The sequence below is a fragment of the Palaemon carinicauda genome, unplaced genomic scaffold, assembly GCF_036898095.1.
Source record: "Palaemon carinicauda isolate YSFRI2023 unplaced genomic scaffold, ASM3689809v2 scaffold196, whole genome shotgun sequence".
NCBI classification, from domain to species: Eukaryota; Metazoa; Arthropoda; class Malacostraca; order Decapoda; family Palaemonidae; genus Palaemon; species Palaemon carinicauda.
In genome coordinates this window covers 77062-97471 of record NW_027169545.1, presented here as the reverse complement: position 1 = coordinate 97471, position 20410 = coordinate 77062, and the positions used below count along the sequence as shown (strand labels likewise).

General features: G+C 44.6%; 1 protein-coding gene across 9 annotated transcripts in view; it reads right to left on the bottom strand.

Annotated features, from left to right (window-relative positions):
* The window catches only part of LOC137635913 (zinc finger protein 665-like), a 130200-nt gene that overhangs the window by 90092 nt on the left and 19698 nt on the right, over window positions 1-20410 (bottom strand). For all 9 annotated transcript variants that reach the window (XR_011042820.1, XM_068368352.1, XM_068368353.1 and 6 more), the window contains exon 2: window positions 19069-19146. The gene's annotated coding sequence lies outside the window, so the exon portion shown is untranslated. The remainder of the gene's footprint in view (window positions 1-19068; window positions 19147-20410) is intronic.

Sequence of the window (20410 nt, the reverse complement as noted above, 5' to 3'; positions counted from 1 at the left end):
GATGCGTCCGAGAAGAGACGGCGGTCGGGGTTCTGAACAGCCAAAGGTAGACCTTCCTTGAGAAGAAAGCTGTTCTTCCACCACGTTAGAGTAGACCTCATCTCTTCGGAAACAGGAACTGAGACCGTCTCTAGCGTCATGTCCTTTATCCAGTGAGCAGCTAGATGATACTGAAGGGGGCGGAGGTGGAGTCTCCCTAACTCGATGAACAGGGCCAGCGATGAAAGTGTCCCTGTTAGACTCATCCACTGCCTGACTGAGCATCGGTTCCTTCTCAGCATGCTCTGGATGCATTCTAGGGCTTGGTTGATCCTTGGGGCCGACGGAAAAGCCCGAAAAACTCGACTCTGAATCTCCATACCCAGGTAGACAATGGTCTGGGATGGGACGAGCTGGGACTTCTCTAAATTGACCAGGAGGCCCAGTTCCTTGGTCAGATCCATAGTCCATCTGAGATTATCCAGACAGCGACGACTTGTGGGAGCTCTTAAAAGCCAGTCGTCTGATGGAGCCGACACAAGATCATGGTACTGCTGCACAGTCTGTGAACTGTTAACCATGGGGAAGCGAGGAAGTACAGCGACAACCCGAAACTGTCTAGACTGTCTGGGTAGTACAGACAACTCCTTATCGGGTTGCTGAGGTTGCCGCACTGCGTCACAACAAGTCACCTCTGCTGGTTGTTGAACGTCTTCCCAGTGACACACTGACTCCGTAAAAAAAAAAAATCCTCTATCAAGGACTAAGCTTGGACTGCATGTCTTGCAACAAAGCTCAAGGTCTATGGGAGCAGGTGTGGCAACAGACGGGGTTAGCGACTGAAGCGGAACCATTTACCCTCCCTGGAAGTATGTTATGCTTAAATAAAAGTCCATAGGAGGCTAAGCAGCTTAAGGCTCCTTTCCAAATGACAGAGTCCTCAAGGGAATATCAGAAGGAGGGAGAACAGCACTTTCTCATCTACAGGAACCATATCCGAGAAAAGCTAAGTTCTCTCAGTGAGGGTTTCACTGGTGCAAAAGCAGCAGACCAGAAGGCAACGTTATGAAACTGCTTGACAGTCTGTGAACTGTCAAAAACTGAACTGTCAACCACAACAGGAGCGTGAGGACATACAGCACTGGTGTATAAGTAGCAGACCAGAAGGCAACGTCATGTAACTGCATGACAGTTTGTGAGTTGGCAACAACCAAAGATGTGTGGGGAAGCCTCAACTCCTGCCTGACTAGTTTGCTGCTGGCGAGTGGCGGTAACCACAGTGTGTTGCGGAGGCTGACACACCGTGTCAAAACACGGCAGCTTGTGGTAGCTCCCGCACGGCAACGGAGTGCTCTGTGTGTGGGAGTCATCATACATCTGGCAGGGTTGACTGTGCATGGGTGGAGGAGCTCTCACAACAAGAGTGTGAGAGCATGAAGCCATGCCGGGCGCACAACCGTGGGAGGTGTAGGCCCACGGGTGCATCGTCAACCTTCTCCGCAGTCGGAGTGTGGGAGCTGGCAACAACAAAAGCAGAGTGCTGGTGCGTGGGAGGGGCTGCGGTGGGTTGAGGAGCATGCGGTATGGTATGCAGAGCATGCTGTAAGGTATGCAGAGCATGCTGTAAGGTATGCAGAGCATGCTGTAAGGTATGCAGAGCATGCTGTAAGGTATGCAGAGCATGCTGTAAGGTATGCAGAGCATGCGGTATGGTATGCAGAGCATGAGGTAAGGCATGCGGCTCATGCTGCATGGTATGCGGCTCATGCTGCATGGTATGCGGCTCATGCTGCATGGTATGCGGCTCATGCTGCATGGTATGCGGAGCATGCTGTAAGGTCTGCAGAGCATGCTGCATGGGCTGAGGAGAATGCCGCATAGTGCTGGAACCCAGCAACTCCTGATGCGGCAGCTCACGCATGTTAGCAGATGGTGCAGCAAGAACATGCGTCTGGCAGTGAGGACTGCGCATCGGTGGAGGAGCTCTCACAGGTGTGGTGTGGGAGCAGGCAGCCGCAGTATCTGCTGAGCGCACAACCTCGGCGGGTTGTAGGTAAACAGGCTGCATTGTCAACCTTCCAGCATGATACTCCTGCATGAAGGAGCAAGCTGAGACTGTATAGTCTGCAGCATGGACCACTAGGGTCTATGAAAGACAACAACAAACGGAGCTACTGTCCGTTGTGACTGAGGGTCTAAAACAGCTGGTGCGGCAACAGACGGAGTTACTGCCTGTTGCGGTACCACCTAGCCTCTCTTAGGAGGTGTGCAGTTGTCGTACTGCAGCGAGTCCGAACTGACCCAGTGGCTACACCTAGGCCGTTGGACTTGCGCGGAAGGGACCGACTTGCACTTAAAAGCTGCAAGATTTGGTCCATGGTTTCTGCGAGAAACCTCTTCCGCAGACGAGGAATAAATGGGCTCTCTCGTCTTTGTGTGGGTGGGGTGATCACGTCGGCAACGTGTGTAGATACACCCGAAACCACAGAGGGAAACGTCTGTTCGTCGATCAAGGCCTGAGGAACCCATAAGTCCTTCGACATTACTTCTCCCCTGGGCTTGGGAGCTTGTAAGAGGTATCGGACTAGGTGAACCACTGGCACGAACAGACGAACCCTCGAACGCAACACTGTAACACTTTGCGCATATCACTTTATCACTTTTGATTTTCTGTTTGCACTTATTTCACTGAACTCGAAACTTTAAGTGGTTTGTACCTGAAACACGCAATCCTATCCTTCATTAAAAGGTAGTAATTGCGAAAACAGTATTACAAAGTAACAGAAAAACATAATGAAAGATAAAGAATTCAGTGGCTGGAAAAGAGACTAAACACTAGATCAAATAAACTACGTTTAAAATCTCTCACCGCATAAAGCCTGGGAACAAGAATAAAACTCTAGAAACGTTTTACCTTCTTCCCCTCTATCGACTAGGGAGAAGAGCAAAAAAAAAAAAAAAACAAAAAAAGAGAACGTTACCCGCTTGAACGAAACGTTTATCCTCCTCTCTCTCCCTCCGTCTCTATCTCTCTCTCTCTCTCTCTTGACTTAGAACCTGAGAGATGAGCCCAATTATATACAGTGATACCTCGGTACTCGACCATAATCCGTTCGAGATCCGTGTTCGACCTCCGATTTGTTCGAGTACCGAATTTTTTTTCCCCATAAGAAATAATGGTATATATTCTATTCCGTTCCCAAGCACTCGAACAGGCCCAAAATATTAATAAAACGTGTACCTAAACAACAATAATTATCTAAATGTGTATGAAATTGGTCAGAAAATCCTATAAAACAATTTTAAACCATTTACTGTACTAAAATAAAACAATTTTAAACCATTTTCTGTACTGTAGTGAACATACCTTTGAGCAGCGGTTCGATGGCATACAGGGATGGATGTGGAGAGGATGGAAGGGGGAGGTTACTGCTTGGAAGGAGAGTCCCCTTCCATGATGTGGCGGGGTAGTTCTCCTTCAGGAGTTGTTTCTCTCTCCAATGAAAGGGTGGGCAGATCTATTTCAGGGGTTTCTTCTCTTCTTTGTCTCTTCTTTGGAGGAGAAACAGGCTTTGATGTAGCAGCTTTCTTTTCTTTTGTGAAAAACTGGTCTATTGTTAATTGTTTCTTCCTCCTCTGCAGTATTCTTCGAAAATGATGAATACCTGTTCTATTACGAATACCTGTTCTATTACGAAACTTTTCAAACCAACCCCTGCTCGCTTTAAATGTAAATGAATCACTTTCACTGGTACTCGGACTTTTCTTCACTAATTCTTCATAGATATGCAACGCTTTTTCACAAATGAACGCTTCACTAACACTTTCCCCGGCCAACTGTTTTTCTTTAATAAATATTAAAAGCAACTTTTCCATCTCCTCAATCACTTGTGGCCTTTGCTTAGTTACCGCCGTAACTCCCGTTGCAACATTCGCCTTCTTAATCATATCTTTATGCTTTAAAAACGTAGAAATGGTCGACTTCGCCATTCCGTATTCTACCGCTAAATCGGACACTCGTACACCATTCTCATATTTCGCTATAATTTCCTTCTTCAACTCGATCGTTGTTCGCACTGTTTTCCTCTTCTCCTTCCCCTTAACACTCATTACTTTCTTGGGACTCATTATGAAAGCTAAAAAAGCAATTAAAAGCACTGAAAATCACTAAATCACAACGAATGCTGATCGCGCGTTGTCTGAGTGACGCTCTCGAGAGAACTGATGCTTCCCGAACAAGCGAGAGTGGCCGAGATGGCGCGATCATCACAAAGCCCATGCGGTCGTCACGTGTTCGGCTGGTCGAGTACCGAATTTTTGGTCGAGCACCGCAGCAAATATTTCTCGAAAATTTTGGTCGAACTCCGAATTGTTCGAGTATAGAGTCGTTCGACTACCGAGGTATCACTGTATATCGTTAAAACATATTATTTGTTAAAGGAAAAAAAACTGAAAGGTTTCCCAAATAAAAAGCTCCTTTATTAGAATTAAAACCATTTAAGCTAAGAAAGAATGAACGAAACGCTAGAATCGGTTTACTCTTACTGCAACGTGAAACCGTGAATACTCTCTCTCTATCGTAACGATAGAGCGCAAGTTGAACGTTCTGAACGTCAACAACTGCGGAGACTAAACAAAACGTTAGTTCAACTTTGAAAACAGTACGAGACTTATCAAAGAAATTCTTTCAAAAACATAAAATTAAAGTAGCATAAATTCTTAACAGGAAAACGATATGACGAGCTCAATGTTAATTAACTTCGGTTCCAAGTAAGGACCGCCTACTATTAGGAAAGGTCGCATATTTTTTAGTTAATCGAAGAGGCCTATAAATGGCGGAGAGATATAAAATAAAAAGTGAAAGAGAGTCTATACTCTCTTCGACACCAACACTTCCGTCTAAGGGAAGGGTCGGCCATTTAAAAGTGAAAGAGTCCATACTCTCTTCGTCACCATAATTAATTCAAATTAATTCCAAAAGTGTGCTAAGCTAAAGATAAAGCTTCCTGAATAGCGAAGGCTAAACTCTAGAGCAAATACATCACCAAATCGTGAACAATAACTCCAGAATCAACAGCGTATCCAAGTAGGTCTAGCCGGAGGCACGACAGAGGAAAAATTTAGTTCTTGTTGACAAGAAGTACTTGAGTACCTGCTCACAGATGGCGCTGTTGTGTACACCCCCACCTGTATAGCGATCGCTGGCGTATCCCGACCGTAGATTTCTGTCAGGCAACAGAGTTGACAGCTACATGATCATCGGGTAAGATTAATATTGAAAATTTTAATATATTTCCAATAAATAGTTATTTTGTAGATGGGTATTATTCATATTTTCAGTAATTTTTAGCATTCTTTGAAGTATTTTAATAAGTCAAACAATACAGATTGATGCATAACTAAATTTTTCCTGAATTTTTTTCGGAGTCGGGGTCGTTCACGACCGAGTATACCCTTAAAGGGGTGTCCGAGTAGCATACCTATCCAGGGTTAAATGATTTATTTTGTCACATTCATGACATTGGAATAGATCTTTCATGTGATTTCTTATGTTTAGTGAGATATCTTTTCGAAGTAAAGAATTTGCTACAGACAATGCACTTGTATGGCTTCTCTCCCGTGTGAATTCTTAAATGTTCAGTGAGAGATTGTCTCCAAGTATATGCTTTGCTACAGACATTGCATTTGTATGGCTTCTCTCCTGTGTGAATTTTTAAATGGTCAGATAGATATTTTTTCCAAGTGAATGCTTTGCTACAGACATTGCATTTGTATGGATTCTCTTCCATGTGAATTCTTAAATGTGTAGCGAGATATGCTTTTGTAATGAATGTTTTGCTACAGACATCGCACTTGTATGGCTTCTCTCCTGTGTGAAATATGTTATTTTCATTAGCAAAATAAATTTTTGAATATACTTACCCGATAATCATGTAGCTGTCAACTCCGTTGCCCGACAGAATTCTACGGACGGGATACGCCAGCGATCGCTATACAAGAGGGGGGTGTACTCACCAGCGCCATCTGTGGTCAGGTACTCCAGTACTTCTTGACAACACCACCTCAATTTTTTCCTCGGTCCACTGGTTCTCTATGGGGAGGAAGGGTGGGTCAATTAAATCATGATTATCGGGTAAGTATATTCAAAAATTTATTTTACTAATGAAAATAACATTTTTCAATATTAATCTTACCCGATAATCATGTAGCTGATTCACACCCAGGGGGGTGGGTGAAAACCAGTGTACATGTTAATCAAGAAGCTAAGTATCCCGTATTTCATATTATCAGTTATTCAAAATAACAATGAAATTATAAGTACCTGGTAAGGAAGTCGACTTGAACCATTACTCTGCCTTTAATAAGTTCGTCTTCCTTACTGAGCGCAGCGTTCCTCTTAGGAGGCTGAACAACTCTAAGGTGCTGAAGTATAAAGGGTTGCAACCCATACTAAAGGACCTCTACACAACCTCTAACCTAGGCGCTTCTCAAGAAAGAATTGACCACCCGCCAAATCAACTAGGATGCGGAAGGCTTCTTAGCCTACCGTAACAACCCAAAAACAACAATAAAAGCATTCAAGAGAAAGGTTAAAAAAGGTTATGGGATTAAGGGAATGTAGTGGCTGAGCCCTCACCTACTACTGCACTCGCTGCTACGAATGGTCCCAGGGTGTAGCAGTTCTCGTAAAGAGACTGGACATCTTTGAGATAGAATGATGCAAACACTGACTTGCTCCTCCAATAGGTTGCATCCATAATACTCTGCAGAGAACGGTTCTGTTTGAAGGCCAACGAAGTAGCCACAGCTCTCACTTCGTGTGTCCTTACCTTCAGCAAAGCAAGGTCTTCATCCTTCATGTGAGAATGAGCTTCTCTAATCAGAAGCCTTATGTAATACGAAACTGCGTTCTTGGACATAGGCATCGAAGGTTTCTTAATGGCACACCATAAGGCCTCTGATTGTCCTCGTATAGGTTTTGACCTTTTAAGATAGTACTTTAGAGCTCTGACAGGGCAAAGAACTCTCTCTAGCTCGTTACCCACCATGTTGGAAAGGCTAGGAATTTCGAACGACCTAGGCCAAGGACGTGAAGGAAGTTCATTTTTTGCCAAAAACCCGAGCTGTAAGGAACATGTAGCTGTTTCGGATGTGAATCCTATGTTCCTGCTGAAGGCGTGAACCTCACTAACTCTTTTGGCTGTTGCAAGGCAGACGAGGAAAAGAGTTTTGAGAGTAAGGTCTTTGAAAGAGGCTGACTGGAGAGGTTCAAATCTAGGAGACATAAGGAACCTTAAGACTACGTCTAGATTCCAGCCTGGAGTGGACAAGCGACGTTCTTTAGAGGTCTCGAAAGACTTAAGGATGTCCTGTAGATCTTTGTTGGAGGAAAGATCCAAGCCTCTGTGGCGGAAAACTGTTGCCAACATACTTCTGTACCCTTTTATCGTAGGAGCCGAAAGAGATCTAACATTCCTAAGATGCAACAGGAAGTCAGCAACTTGGGTTACAGAGGTACTGGTAGAGGAAACTGCATTGGCTCTGCACCAGCTTCGGAAGACTTCCCACTTGGATTGATAGACTCTGCGAGTGGATATCCTCCTTGCTCTGGCAATCGCTCTGGCTGCCTCCTTCGAAAAGCCTCTAGCTCTAGAGAGTCTTTCGATAGTCTGAAGGCAGTCAGACGAAGAGCGTGGAGGCTTGGGTGTACCTTCTTTACGTGAGGTTGACGTAGAAGGTCCACTCTTAGAGGGAGAGTCCTGGGAACGTCGACCAGCCATTGCAGTACCTCTGTGAACCATTCTCTTGCAGGCCAAAGGGGAGCAACCAACGTCAGCCGTGTCCCTTCGTGAGAGACGAACTTCTGAATAACTCTGTTGATGATCTTGAACGGCGGGAATGCATATAGATCAAGGTGGGACCAATCCAGCAGAAAAGCATCCACGTGAAAAGCTGCCGGGTCTGGGATTGGGGAACAGTACAATGGGAGCCTCTTGGTCATCGAGGTAGCGAACAGATCTATCGTTGGCTGACCCCACAAGGCCCAAAGCCTGTTGCACACGTTCTTGTGAAGGGTCCATTCTGTGGGGATGACTTGACCCTTCCTGCTGAGGCGATCTGCCGAGACATTCATATTGCCTTGAATGAATCTCGTTACCAGCATGAGGTTTCGACTTCTTGACCAAATGAGGAGGTCCCTTGCTATCTCGTACAGCTTCCTCGAATGAGTCCCTCCCTGCTTGGAGATGTACGCCAAGGCTGTGGTGTTGTCGGAGTTCACCTCCACCACCTTGCTTAGCAGGAGGGACTTGAAGTTCATTAAGGCCAGATGTACTGCCAACAACTCCTTGCAATTGATGTGAAGCGTTTCCTGTTCCTTGTTCCATGTTCCCGAGCATTCCTGTCCGTCCAAGGTCGCGCCCCAGCCCGAGTCTGATGCGTCCGAATAGAGATGAAGATTGGGGGTCTGAACAGCTAGCGAGAGACCCTCCTTGAGAAGGATGTTGCTCTTCCACCACATGAGAGTGGTCTTCATCTCTTTGGTAACAGGAATAGAGACCGCTTCGAGCGTCATATTCTTGTCCCAGTGAGCTGCTAGATGGTATTGAAGGGGGCGGAGGTGGAGTCTCCCTAACTCGGTGAACAGGGCTAACGATGACAGGGTCCCTGTTAGACTCATCCACTGTCTCACCGAGCATCTGTTCCTCTTCAGCATGCTCAGGATGCACTCTAGGGCTTGGTTGATTCTTGGGGCCGACGGAAAAGCCCGAAAAGCTTGACTCCGAATCTCCATTCCCAGGTAAACGATGGTTTGGGAAGGAATAAGCTGGGACTTCTCTAAGTTGACCAAAAGACCCAGTTCCTTGGTCAAGTCCAAAGTCCATCTGAGACTCTCCAGACAGCGACGACTTGTGGGGGCTCTTAAAAGCCAGTCGTCTAAATAAAGGGAGGCTCTGATGTCCGCCAAGTGGAGGAATTTGGCAATATTCCTCATCAGTCGCGTAAACACCATAGGTGCTGTGCTTAGGCCAAAACACAGGTCTTGGAATTGGTACACAACCTTTCCAAAAACGAATCTCAGAAAAGGTTGGGAGTCTGGATGAATGGGGACGTGAAAGTAGGCGTCTTTCAGATCCAACGAGACCATCCAGTCCTCCTGCCTGACCGCTGCTAGGACCGACTTCGTCGTCTCCATAGTGAACGTCTGCTTGGTGACATAAGCATTGAGCGCACTGACGTCCAGCACCGGTCTCCAACCTCCTGTCTTCTTGGCCACCAGGAAGAGACGGTTGTAAAAGCCCGGGGATTGATGATCCCGGACTATCACCACTGCCTCCTTCTGTAACAGGAGCGACACCTCTTGATGTAACGCTAGCCTCTTGTCCTTTTCCTTGTAGTTGGGAGAGAGGTTGATGGGAGAAGTGGTCAGAGGGGGATTGCGGCAGAATGGGATCCTGTAACCCTCCCTTAGCCACTTGACAGACTGGGCGTCTGCACCTCTTCTTTCCCAAGCTTGCCAGAAGGTCTTGAGTCTGGCTCCTACAGCTGTCTGGAGAGGAGGAGAGTCAATGTTTGCTTTTCGAAGACTTGGTACCTTTCTTGGACCTGCCCCTGTGACCGTCTGGGCGGGTACCTCCTCGGCTGGGGGCTCTGCCACGAAAGGGCGGAATAAATCTGGTAGCAGGAGTATCAGCCACTGGGGTGCGGTAAGTTCTAGGTACTGAAGGAGCAACCTTAGCCTTCCGTGCTGAAGAGGCCACGAGGTCATGCGTATCCTTCTGTATAAGAGCCGCAGACAATTCCTTGATAAGATCCTCAGGAAACAGGAACTTAGAAAGAGGAGCAAAAAGTAACTGTGACCTTTGGCAAGAGGTGATACCAGTGGAAAGGAGGAGCAAAGTTGTTCCCTTTTCTTGAGGACTCCCGATACAAATATAGAGGCAAGTTCGCCGGAACCATCGCGAATTGCTTTGTCCATACAGGACATGATCAGCAAGGCCGAGTCTTTGTCAGAAGGGGCAGTCTTCTTGCTCAAGGCCCCCAGGCACCAGTCGAGGAAATTAAAAATTTCAAAGGCGCGAAAGACTCCCTTTAAGAAGTGGTCCAGGTCAGAAAAGGTCCAGCAGACCTTAGAGCGTCTCATAGCCGACCTTCGTGGAGAGTCAACCAAACTTGAGAAGTCAGCCTGGGCAGAGGCAGGGACCCCCAAGCCTGGTTCCTCTCCCGTGGCATACCAGACGCCCGCCTTAGAAGCCAGCTTAGGAGGCGGAAACATAAAAGACGTCTTTCCCAGTTGCTGCTTGGACTGCAACCAATCCCCTAACATTCTCAAAGCTCTCTTAGAAGATCTAGCGAAGACAAGCTTAGTGTAGGCAGACTTAACAGGTTGCATGCCTAGAGAGAACTCGGATGGAGGAGAACGAGGGGTAGCAGAAACAAAGTGTTCAGGGTATAACTCTCTGAAAAGAGTAAGGACCTTGCGAAAGTCAATGGAGGGTGGCAATGACTTGGGTTCCTCCACATCAGATGAAGGATCATCCAGGTGAGCCGCTTCATCCTCAGAAACCTCATCACCTGAGTGTTGAGAAGCGAGAGGCAACGATAAAGCAGTATGCTGAATGGCTGAATCCTGAAGAACGGGTGCATGCGCACTAGCGGATTCATCCTCAAGACTCTGCTGAAGAGGATGAGGGCTGGTAATGACAAATTCCTGAGGCTGGGATGAAGGAGGTTCTGCGGGGGTCTGAGGAGCAAGCGTGGTGAGAGGCGAATGCTGTAAAGCATGAGGCTCATGCTGCATAGTCTGCGGTTCAAGTTGAATAGGAAGCGGCTTAAGCTGAGAAGAAAGTGGTTGCTGCATGCGTTGAGGTGGCTGTCTCATAGCATGAGGTTCCTGCCTCAAGGGTTGCGCTTGCCTCAAGGGTTGAGGTGGCTGCGCAGAGAGAGGCTCTTGTCCCACGAGTTGAGGTTCTAGCCTCAAGAGTTGAGGTGCTTGCCTCGAGAGTTGAGGTTCTCGCCTCGAGGAAAGTGGAGGTGGCTGCTGCAAGAGTTGAGGTTGCTGCCTCAAGGATGGTGGAGGTTGTCGCACCGCAAGAGGTTGCTGCCTCGAGGATGGTTGCAACGCAAGAGGCTCCTGCCTCAAGGGTAGAGGAGGTTGCTGCAAAGCATAAGGCTCCTGCCCCAAGTGTTGAGGAGGTTGCCGCGTAGCAAGAGGCTCCTGCCTCAAGGAAAGAGGAGGTTGCTGCACAGCGCTGGTATCTGGCAACTCCCAATGCGGCAGCTCACGCATGGAGGTAGCTTGAGGAACCTCAACATCATACGTCTGGCAGGCTGGACTGCGCAGAGGTGGGGGAGCGCTCGCAGGAGGAGGTGTGATAACCTTCTCTGCCTGAAACTCCTGCATCAACACCGCAAGCTGCGACTGCATAGTCTGCAGCATAGCCAACTTGGGATCAACAGAAGTTGAGGTCTGTTGAGGCATAGCTTTAACAGAAGTTGAGGTCTGTTGAGGCACCGCTTTACCTCTCTTAGGAGGCGTGCAGCCATCCGATGACTGCGGCGAGTCCGAACTAGCCCAGTGGCTACACCCGGGCTGTTGGACTCGCGCGGTCTGGACCTTACGCTTAAGAGGCCTTGAGACCTGGGTCCAGCGTTTCCTCCCGGAAACATCTTCTGCAGACGAGGAAATAAAGGGCTCAATCGTCTGAGAGTGGAAGTGACGATCTCTATAAGATACGCCCGCAACCACTGAGGATACTACTGTGCGCCGATCAAGGCCTGCCGAACCCTTTTGCCCTTCGACATTGCTTCTCCCCTGGGCTTGGGAGCTTGCAAGAGGTCCCGGACTGGGAGGACGACTGGCACGCACAGAAATATCCTCATGCGCAACACTGACACTGACACTAGGCACAGCACTGGCACTACCACTTCCCACTGCACTTTTCACTTTAAGTTCCTTGACATCTGCCAAGAGAAACTTGTGGTCACTCACTACCGACTCCACCTTATCACCTAAAGCCTGAATGGCACGTAAAACATCCGACATATCAGGCTGAGCACTAATAATAGGTTCGGGGGTAGCCACTACAGGGGGAGGAAAAGGTTGAGGATCATGGGGGGAGGAATAAAGTAAAGAGCGAGCCGAACTCCTCCTAACTCTCTCTCTCTCTAACTTAGTCGTATACTTGAGGAATTGAATAAAATCAAATTCCGAAAGTCCGGCACATTCCTCACATCGATCTTCCAACTGACAGGATTTTCCCCTACAGTCGGAACAAACGGTGTGAGGATCAACCGAGGCCTTCGGAAGACGCCTAATACAAGTCCTACATCGTCTTTGGGTAGGAGCTTGAGAATGGTCGGACATCTTGAATCAAAGAATAGTCAAGGGGGGATTCCAAATTAAAGCAAAGATCGTTATACCATTAATCAAAATCAATCCAAAAGCTATCTAAGCTAAGGGAAAAGCTTCCTGTATAGCGAAAGCTGAAATCTCAGAGCAATACTTCACCAAAACCGTGAACAAAGACTCCAAAATCATAAGCGTATCCATGTAGGTCTTGCCGGAAGCACGACAGAGGAAAAATTGAGGTGGTGTTGTCAAGAAGTACTGGAGTACCTGACCACAGATGGCGCTGGTGAGTACACCCCCCTCTTGTATAGCGATCGCTGGCGTATCCCGTCCGTAGAATTCTGTCGGGCAACGGAGTTGACAGCTACATGATTATCGGGTAAGATTAATATTGAAAACTTAAATGTTCAGTGAGAGAACGTTTACAAGTAAATGCTTCGCTACAGACATTGCATTTGTATGGCTTCTCTCCCGTGTGAATTCTTAAATGGTCAGTGAGAGATTGTTTCCAAATAAATGTTTTGCTACAGACATCGCACTTGTATGGCTTCTCTCCTGCGTGAATTCTTAAATGGTCAGTGAGAGAACGTTTACAAGTAAATGCTTTGCTACAGACATTGCATTTGTATGGCTTCACTCCCGTGTGAATTCTTAAATGGTCAGTGAGAGATTGTTTCCAAGTAAATGTTTTGCTACAGACATCGCACTTGTATGGCTTCTCTCCTGCGTGAATTCTTAAATGGCTGGTGAGATATGCTTTTAAAATAAATGTTTTGCTACAGACATTACATTTGTATGGCTTCACTCCTGTGTGAATTCTTAAATGTGTAGCGAGATGTGCTTTTGTAGTAAATGTTTTGCTACAGACATTACATTTGTATGGCTTCTCTCCTGTGTGAATTCTTAAATGTACAGTGAGATGTGCTTCTCTAGTAAATGTTTTGCTACAGACATTACATTTGTATGGCTTCTCTCCCGTGTGAATTCTTAAATGTAAAGTGAGAGGTGCTTTTGTAGTAAATGTTTTGCTACAGACATTACATTTGTATGGCCTCTCTCCCGTGTGAATTCTTAAATGTGTAGCGAGACGTGCTTTTGTAATAAATGTTTTGCTACAGACATCACATTTGTATGGCCTCTCTCCCATGTGATTTCTTAAATGCACTGTAAGATATGATTTACTAGAAAACGTTTTCCCACATTCACTGCATGTGCATCGCTTTCTACTTAGAGCATTGGAGTTAACATTACCAAAGATCCTTTTTTTTATCTGCTTCTCATTTATTTGATTCACCTCTTGATTCAAAACATCTTTCTGTAATAATTCTCTTCCACTGATTACACAGGTAAGTCTTTCTTTTTCTTTACCTTCATCCTCTTTCAAAACTGTCCTTAGGCAAGTCTCTACATTTTCTCCCTCGTCGACGTCCCCTTTACAACTTACCGAACCGTTTTCACTCACTGATGCACCGTACTCGTAGGAATTTTTCGAGTTGCTTTCGCTAGAATCAAATATTTCTGGCTCTACTTTGACTTCCATTTTTGGATCCAATAAAAGAGCGCCATCATTAAAGAGAGCAACACTGCCAGGCGTATTATAATTTTCTGGATCGACTCCAGGTGAGAATAGATCTTCAATTTCACTTTTCATTGAAAATTCAAATGGTGGTTCAGAATTCATCATCCTCTCCTTATCAAAAGATGACAAACCCCTTAATATTAATTTCAATAGATCTCAAAGAGGAAATTAAGACTAAACTTCCTATTCTCAGACATCATAATGTACAACAAAAACTTCCAACATGACCCTTTCTTTTCCAGTCTTACGTCTCTCGTATATACCTTAAGTAGCTTACAAGCTTCAGCAGCAAGATGTGGACGATTCCTTCCTTTGGGATGAAAAGTCTGAAATAATAGAAAACTATTATCAGCTAGAGAAGACCACAATGAAAATATGACAAATTTGTAGATAACTTGTATTTTTCCTAACTATACAAACCTTAGATATTTAATAGGGGTGTTACTTTCAGTGTAGCTGATGTGACGAGCCATTTTTTCAACGAGGGTTAATTACCCATACCACTAGTTAGCGGGGACAGGGGAGGGTAGCTTGGTACCCCCCCCCCCTCACACACCTGTGATTGAGCTCACTTTGCTTGGAGGTAGGACTTCAAGGGGGATAGGGCTGGTGGATAAGTTTGTTTAAATAGCTAAGGTTTGTATAGTTAGGAAAAATACAAATTATCTACGAATTTGTCAGTTGTTCCGTAACTGGAATACAAACCACGCTATTTAATAGAGGTGACTCACCCATTAGGAAGGGTGGACGTCCCAGCCAATCTGGCGTTTGGCTTTACTCGGGGGCTCCTTATCTGAGTATATCAGTACTCAAAAAATAAGGAGTCCCTGCACCTCTCTAAAACCTTGCTACGAAGGTCCGCGCCCTATGCAAGCTGTGTGTTGAGGTATTAAATTTCTTATTCCTGGTCTAGATATTAATCTCTGGGACCGTCGTTCAATTAGTTCATTATGCATGTTGCATAAGATTTTTCATAACTCTGACCATCCTTTACATTCAGATCTCCCTGGACAATTCTATCCTGTTCGTAATACTAGGAAGGCAGTTAATTCTAAAAGCCAGGCCTTCTCCATCATGAGGCTCAATACTACGCAGTACTCTAGAAGTTTTATTCCAGCTGTTACCAAGTTGTGGAATGATCTTCCTAATCGGGTAGTTGAATCAGTAGAACTTCCAAAGTTCAAAGTTGGAGCAAATGCTTTTTTGTTGACCAGGCGGACATGAGTCTTTTTATAGTTTATTTATGACATATTTGTTTTTGATGTTGTTAATAGTTTATATGTGACAAGTCTATTTTGACGTTGTTACTTTTTTTAGAATGATTTATTGGTAATTTGTTCTCTTCATTTATTTATTTCCTTATTTCCTTTCCTCACTGGGCTATTTTTCCCTGTTGGAGCCCCTGGGCTTATAGCACCTTGCTTTTCCAACTAGGGTTGTAGCTTGGATAGTAATAATAATAATAATAATAGTATGTAGAAGTGCGACTCTCCTGGTAAAGTTATTCTGAGTTCTTTAGAAGGAAAAACTGTGTAACAAGGACTTTCCCAATACCACCTTGTCAGGGTATGAGGACGCAACAGTATTAGTCTTAATACTAGGTACACAAGGGAGTATGGTTTACCTGCAGTGGTTTGAGGTCAGCTAGGCAGAGAACCCAGGATGCTGCTTTCCCCAAGAGAGGGGAGAATGAAGAAAAGAATAAGGCCCAGTCAAACCTTTTCATTCACAGACTAAAACCAGGTAATAATGCCTCTCAACCTTCTGCTACTTGTCCAATAAGGAGCTTGAGGTTTTAAACCAGCTGTTGTGCAGCCACCACAGAACCGATAGAGAACGTATCGAGTCTCCAGTGGGTTACATTTTGCAGGTAGTGGGATGTGAATGTGGTCCAACTATTTCACACCGCAGCTTGAAGAACCTGCGTCACAGAGAAGTTTTTCTTGAATGCCAGGGACGTAGCTGTGGGGCGACATGACGGAGGAGGGTCTGGATTCAGTGCATGGTCTATGACCTTGCGAATCCACGATGAGATGGTATTCTTGGTGACCCTCCTTTTGGTCCGTCCTGTGCTGACGAATAGTGCAGACACACGAGGACGGGCTGCGGGTGTTCTCTTAAGATAGGGCCTCAAACTTCTCACTGGGCATAGTAAGAGATGGCCAAAAGCTAGCAAGAACACCGTCTTCCAAGTCAGGTGGCGATCAGTTGCCTGGCGTAATGGTTCATAGGAAGGTCTCTTAAGAGACCTGAGAACTTGAACCACGTTCCATGTGGATGGTCATAAAAGCACTGGAGTGACTAGCACGAGCCGGCAAGTGATGATCCTGAGAACACTAACGATCACGAACAGGAGACGGACGAGAAGATTGGAGTTCTTGCGAACAGGAGCGCTGCCTGGCGGATGACGAATGTAGAGGGCTGTGATCCCTAGAAGACATGGAGGTCTGAGGGTGATGGGAGGGCTCGTCATCAGCAAGTGGCCGTCGAAGGGAGGGCAAATGAGTGCGAGGGTCATGAACAACATTAGATGGAGAAGGCCAGAGATGGGCTTCACACAGACTATGCGTCAACAGGAGAAGAGAGGGCAACAACAGGGGCAGCAGGAACAGGATTACTCTGGGAACCCAGCTGAAGGAGATTGAGAAAGACTTCCTTAGAAGGAGGTCCAACAATACCCAAGGACAGCAAAGCCTGCAACACATCTACATTGTGATAGTGTTTCACGGTAAAGACATACTTTATACTTATTATCTGTACTTTTGTAATATGTAGTGATATCTTAAAGAAGAATTGTGAAGGAATATGGACTCCATCACCTTCCTCTGGAAAATGTCCCTATCCCAGGTACTGGCGGATTAGAGCAATGAAGAGAAAAAGATAATAAGAACAATACAAAAAGTCAATTACAAAATTAACCCCAATAAGGCAGCAATGACTTTCAATAAAACCAGTTTAAAGGTTTCTCATGAATACCAGTGACAGGGGACAGGACGCCTTGTAATTATTAACATTATTAACCAAGCTACAATACCTCTATAGAAAATAAGATGGCAAGGCACGTTTTCTGTGAATCCGGTAGGGGTGTACGTAAGATAGCGGCCGCCTGTATGTATGATGATGGCAGACTATGAATACGGCCGTGTAATGGGGGTGGGGATGAGGGAGGAGGCTTTAGGCACCCCCCCCCTTATGTAAGTAGGTTAGGACATGGCTTGTAGGTTAGGTTAGGTGGGAGAAGTTTAGGTTAGTTGTTGTCTATTTTCTATACACACAGGAGGAAATGGCTGCTGATATAAGAAGGCTACGTCCGGTAAGTCCTAGCAAATAAAAACTCCAGTGTTTGGACCGTGTTTCATTAGTATTACTCGGTAGTCAACCCACCATAACTAAAAAATTATGGCTTTCCACCAGAAATCATTATCAAAAATATTCAGAATACCTATAATTATGGTAATATTTCGATAGATTTCTAAAATATTTTGTAAAATCTAATGGATTTTGCTTCGCTCGCGAAAGAAGAAAAACTTCAGGCTCCTATGTACTGGTAAGCGGTACATGCAGGGTGGGACTCTATCGAAATATCACCATAATTACACCGTGCAACCGTTTTTTAAAGCCATAAAAGATATTGTTTTCATGGTAAACATTAGATGCTTTACAACGAAACTGGAATTCGCTATAAGAAATGAACGAGTGCTGGCTAGTTTGGTATTTTCCTCTGTATGTTTAATAGGGGCCTGGGGGCATAACTTACATATTGGTCTGTTAAAATGTGAGATATGTTTTTCACTCCAAGTCCATTGTTTACATCTGAGAGACAGAAGGGAACTTTTTGCACATGCGTTGTTTCCCATGGGTTTGGGGAGCTTTCTGTGCATTTACAATGATGTATTTGTCAGCTGGTTTATTTAAACCAATTAACCCTTTTACCCTCACCATATGATTAAATTTTGAGCACATTTTGCTATATAATTTTTTAAATTGCTGTAACAGGCTTAATTTTTGTCCTAGAGAGGTCAGGTTGGTCTCATTCTTTTGGAAAATGCCTAAAGTTTCTCATATAATTATCAAAACTATGTAAAAATATGTAATTAACAGTGTTTTACAAGAAAGTACCGGTACGTCCATTTGGGGTGAAAGGGTTAAGAGTTTACAAGTAGTACTTCTTCATAAGTTCCCGGATGTAGTTCTACAACAGCCATATTTCTCCCACCTATCCCATCGGTTTCAACTCAACCACCATCACATAAAGCCGTCTCCAAGAGGGAAGTTAAGGGAAGTACATCAATCTATTTCAAAATTTTGTGTAATTTCATTTATGTCAGCAAGCTGACTATGATGGAAATGCTCTCTGTTCAGTGCAGAGCTATTGTTACTCGTGAAATTAACAGCGAAATAATGCCTCAAAGTCCCGATTTTAACTTAATTTTTTTGGGAAGACCAGCATATTTCTACTGCAAAGCTTCTGTAAAGATTGCCAAAACAAAAAGGATTTATTTGTGATTTACTTTTAGTTTGAGACCTGGATAGGAGGTCCAGCTAGCGGTTGTGACCTGGGAAGGGGGGTCCAGAGGGGCTTGCCCCCGGATAGGGGCTGTGACCTGAGAACTACTAGATTAGGTTAGGTGGGTTTGTAAGGTTCTCTTACAATTCTCAAAAGTTATAAATAATCAGCACGACGAGATGTAATCACGACGCGACCAGAAAACTTACTGGAAGTCGAGACCTCAGCGAGCACGCTCTCTGACCCCAGGTTGCCTCATGGCGCATATCCCTCCGCCAGAGGTTCCCCCACATAGAAAACGGAGATAGGGTAAACTACACAAAATTCTGGTCGGTTAGGAGGAGATCCCAGATACTCCTAAGAAACTAGTTTTAGGTAAGTACTCCGTTTTGGAAAAAAATGAAAATGTTATCATAAATTTCCACACATTTATTCTAGCGATACACACTTCGTACGTATGGCGGTAGACCTCACGCTAAAGTAGCACCCAACACGTACCCTAGTCTAAACCTATTTGTGACGTACCCTGGCCTATTTGATATAATTTACAAAAAATATTAACTGGAATAAAACAACAGGAACTTCCTCCTTAAATAAATACTACTAATAACATATAATTGGACCAATTACGATAAATTCAAGTATAATTACCTGTGGAGACGCAGCTATGGGGCCTTGGACAAATCTCTTGATTGGATAAGCTTCGTTAGATCATCATCTCTAGGGTGCCTGTCATTTGGATAATGCTTTAATTATAATTTTGTAAATTACAATTAATATATAAAACTAAATTATCTTATGCAATTAACCCTTTTACCCCCGGGGTATTTGGAAATTTCCAACCCTTAACCCCCAGGGGGTTATTTTTTCCCCAGCACATTTAGTAGTATATTTTTTTTAAATTGCTCTAACAGCCTTAATTTTGGTCATAGAGAGGTCAGGTTGGTCTCATTCTCTTGGAAAATGCCTGAATTTTCTCAAAAAATTATCAAAAAATATGAAAAACAAATTTTTATAGCATTTTTTTGCAAGGACGTACCGGTACGTCCATGGGGGTAAAGGGATGGCTTTTGTGAAACGTACCAGTACGTCCTTTGGGGGTAAAAGGGTTAAGATGTGTAATTGAATGTAACCAGAACGATATAAGTAATATAGCTGTATATGAAAACAATTTCCCTCAGCACTCGCATTGTTGGAACGTATTTTCCTACATGTTAGTTAAGTGCCATTGGACTCTCAGAGGTTCTTGGAAAGGGAAACTCAAAATACCTTGTGTTTTGTCAATATGTCTTGTTCCTAGGTAAGAGAATGACCATATGCAATGGTAGGACTCAACGAAATTCGCATCAGGACCCTAATTTCTTGTTATTTTGTGACGTATGTGAAGAAGGACCATCAAAATTCCGGTCCCGAGCGAATATCGACAGGCCCGTGCAGGGAGAGGCGAAGAAGACGACACCATAAACAACGCTGCTAAGTCACGCAAAAACAGATCTAGTTCGGCCAGATTAGTCTAATTATATTCTCTGTTACATGCCGCATGTCCGGCCATTACTTTATGCATTCCTTGTTAATATATACATGCCATTGTCAATACATTGTTTTTTCATCTCTTCACTCCATTTGGGGAGCCCCATGGAAACTCAAAACCACTATTTGTGGGTATATACAAACAGCGATATAATTCTGAGGGACGCGAAATGTTATTATTCGGTTAGGGATATCTTGAGCACTTCACTCAAAAAGTTCCAAACAATGTTTCTGACGAGCATTCCCGATGCGGAGCCTTTGTAGTTTGTTGGGACAGAGTGAAAAACCACATTTTAGACACAAGAACATCGCCTAACCAAATGTTTCTGATTCCTACCTAACCTAACCTAACCTAGGAGCCATTTCCATAGACTGCCATACTCTTATCTTACCCTGTCCCAATGAACTACATTTAGCCCCAAAAAGTCTGTTATAAATTACCAAAATCTAATATATTTTCATA